Here is a 3,169-nt window from a genome sequence, read left to right as displayed (position 1 = left end):
GAGGATTTGTGGTTACGGTGAGTAAATTTAGTTATAAATTTTTCTAAATTATTTTTCGTACGTGTAGGGATAGATATACAGGAGCAAAATATTAGTATGTTTAGATTTGTAGCTGATATAGTAGTAATAGCATCTAGCAAAGAGGAGTTTGAGATAACTTTAAATAAAATAAAAAGATTGTTAACGGTGTATGTTTGGAGCGCGGCGCTGTACGGGTGCGAAATACAGACGGTGGGCGCGGTGGAAAAGAAAAGGTTAGAAGCGTTCGAAAAGAATAGGAGAACAGAGTACTCTATGGAAGTCGATAAGAAATAGGCGAGATAGGTTTATGGGACACCTTCTCAGGCATGAAGGTCTAGTCAGAGACATATTAGAGCCAGAAACAGGAATTAAGAGGATGTGGGATGTTCTAGTTTTAGGGAAATGCGAAGATTAGCTCAGGATATGAAAAAGTAGAGGTACGTGTCCAACCAGTCTTAGGACTGACGACCTTACGATGATGATGATGATGTGTAGTCTATTCTACTGTAAGTTCTATAATATAATATTGAATGCGGCAGTAAAAAAAAATATAGTGAGGTACTCAAACTCAAGCGATCGATTGTGTTATAGCTGCGGCTGATTTTTCCGAGGAACATTATAATGAAAAACCGCCACTCCAATCTTGACATAATACAACCGAGGAGTGATATAATCATCAAAAGTATAATATCGAGGTGTACGCTGTTAATATTTAACCTTTCACACCTGTATGTAAACCGATGGGTGTTGGGGTCGTTTGTTTTTCGCTCGGGTTTACTTGTGCTATCGGGCGTTTTGCGNGTCTAAAATAGTTTGTAATTAATATGGAATTTAAGAAAAGAGACAAAAAAATGGAAAAAAAAATTCATGCTTGATATTTCTTATATATGAACTTTATTTACAATATTGTCTTTTTATTTTCAGGGTAGCACAGTTGAGGATTTGTGGTTACGGTAAGTAAATTTAGTTATAAATTTTTCTAAATTATTTTTCGTACGTGTAGGGACAGATATACATAAGCAAAATATTAGTATGTTTAGATTTGTAGCTGATATAGTAGTAATAGCATCTAGCAAAGAGGAGTTTGAGATAAGTTTAAATAAAATAAAAAGATTGTTAACGGTGTATGTACGGGTGCGAAACACAGACAGTGGGCGCGGTGGAAAAGAAAAGGTTAGAAATTAAGAGGTATTAGAAAGAATAGGAGAACAGAGGACTCTACGGAATTCGATAAGAATAAGGAGAGATAGGTTGGTAGGACATCTTGTCAGGCATGAAGGTCTAGATTAGATTACTGTTCGAAAAAGTTAAGAATGTGGGATGTTCTAGTTTTACGGAAATTCGAAGATTAACTCAGGATAGCAAAGAGTGAAGGTGCGTGTTCAACCAGTCTTAGGATTGACGACCTTATGATGATGATGATTCTACCGTAACTTCTATAATATAATATTGAGTGCGGCAGTAAAAAAAAATATAGTGAGGTACTCAAACTCAAGCGATCGATTGTGTTATAGCTGCGGCTGATTTTTCCGAGGAAAATTATAATGAAAAAGCGCCACTCCAATCTTGACATAATACAACCGAGGAGTGATATAATCATCAAAAGTATAATATCGAGGTGTACGCTGTTAATATTTAACCTTTCACACCTGTATGTAAACCGATGGGTGTTGGGGTCGTTTGTTTTTCGCTCGGGTTTACTTGTGCTATCGGGCGTTTTGCGATCGGCGAGAGTCAGTGCCAGTGAGGCCGAATGCGATTGCAGGCCCACTTAACATAGAATGATATATTACCATAAAGATTGTGTCGTGATTTATGGGTTTATCGTAGCCAATCTCGGCGCTGTGATTTATATTTTACGTGTAAAACTCTACACGTACATTTGCTTCCCCGTTTATCGGCTATCGCAAAAGTACAATCGCAATTACGAAATTGTACAACACATCACGCTGTTTACAATGAAATTTTACAACTTGGAACATTATTTTTTTTGTGATATTATGTTGAATCGTGTATCATAATCATCATCATCATCATCATTAGCATTATCATTATCATCTTCGTGTTCTAAGCCAATCTTCGCATTTCTCAAAAATAATTGCAACTATTTGCAGCCAGGAGTCTAATCTGAGTTTCCCTTCCTTACTCCTGTTTCTGCATCTAATACTCATCTCATTCTTTAATTTCTAATCTAGCCTATAACACCAAATATAAGGCGTTAGATTTTGTTGCGCAGGTGCTACACTTTCTGCGGTTTCGGTTGTACATTAGTTTTTCAGTGGGTATTACACTTATGCCTGTTACTTTCTGTGTTTTATCAGTTTGATCGGCACCACGTCCATTTGGAAAAACGACAGTTCGCATAATATCTGCTAAAGCAGTCGAATATCGTTAAGTAAGAACAGCGTTTGCCTCAGGTCTCCTATAATAATAATATTTTTTTTTTCGTGTATTTTGGTAGCATTGACTTTTAAGAAGTGTTTGATCCGTCCGATTTCTTAAAGATGGTAACCTCGACATTTGTGGTCCGGTATGGATCTCCGTTCAGCCGATTTTTTCCCACACAACACGACTTATTTTAACATTCCCATGATGTATTTTTAATGGACACTTTGAGAAATATATGTAGACCAGTAATACGTTTAGTGGGATAGCCTGATGGGAAAATCTTCCAGGAATTTCAACGAAACTTTAAAGATCTGTAGTAATAACATAGGCTTCTACACAAATCTTTTAAATACCAAAAGAAAAGTAGAAAACTCGGTAAATGTCTAGATGATGGCTCCCACCCCTTCGGGGGTGAGGATGAGGGGGATCGAAAGAAGAGGTCTCCCCCACTACTGTACCATAAAAATTTCGTGGCGATCTCACCCCCATAAAAAGTTATGGGGGTTAGATGGGAGTGGGGGGATCGAAAGAGGGTAGGGGGGTCGCAAGAGGGTGGTCACCTGAGTAAAATCTCATAAAAAATTTACGGCGGTCTCATCCCCATAAAAAGTTATGAGGGTTGAAAGTTAATTATTTTGACAATTTTCATACACTATAATTCAAATAAAATTCAATAAAAAAAATATTTTCAAGCGGGTGGAGGTGGGGGATCGAAAGAGGGTGGTCACTTGAACAAAACCCGATAACCTAACCTAACCTA

At 37.3% G+C, this 3,169-nt stretch overlaps 1 protein-coding gene and 1 long non-coding RNA gene across 4 annotated transcripts in view; one reads left to right on the top strand and one right to left on the bottom strand.

Annotated features, from left to right (window-relative positions):
- The window catches only part of LOC108744926 (Krueppel-like factor 12), a 138,479-nt gene that overhangs the window by 54,567 nt on the left and 80,743 nt on the right, over positions 1 to 3,169 (bottom strand). The gene's annotated exons all lie outside the window — the stretch shown is intronic.
- LOC112906826 overlaps positions 1 to 3,169 on the top strand; it is a 111,257-nt gene that overhangs the window by 61,543 nt on the left and 46,545 nt on the right. Inside the window, exon 2 of the long non-coding RNA XR_003232615.1 lies at positions 946 to 974. This is a non-coding gene — a long non-coding RNA (uncharacterized LOC112906826). The remainder of the gene's footprint in view (positions 1 to 945; positions 975 to 3,169) is intronic.

The sequence above is a fragment of the Agrilus planipennis genome, unplaced genomic scaffold (genome assembly GCF_000699045.2).
Source record: "Agrilus planipennis isolate EAB-ADULT unplaced genomic scaffold, Apla_2.0 scaffold42, whole genome shotgun sequence".
Classification (NCBI taxonomy): domain Eukaryota; kingdom Metazoa; phylum Arthropoda; class Insecta; order Coleoptera; family Buprestidae; genus Agrilus; species Agrilus planipennis.
The sequence above is the reverse complement of the archived record's forward strand: the minus strand, read 5'-3'. Positions and strand labels throughout refer to the sequence as shown.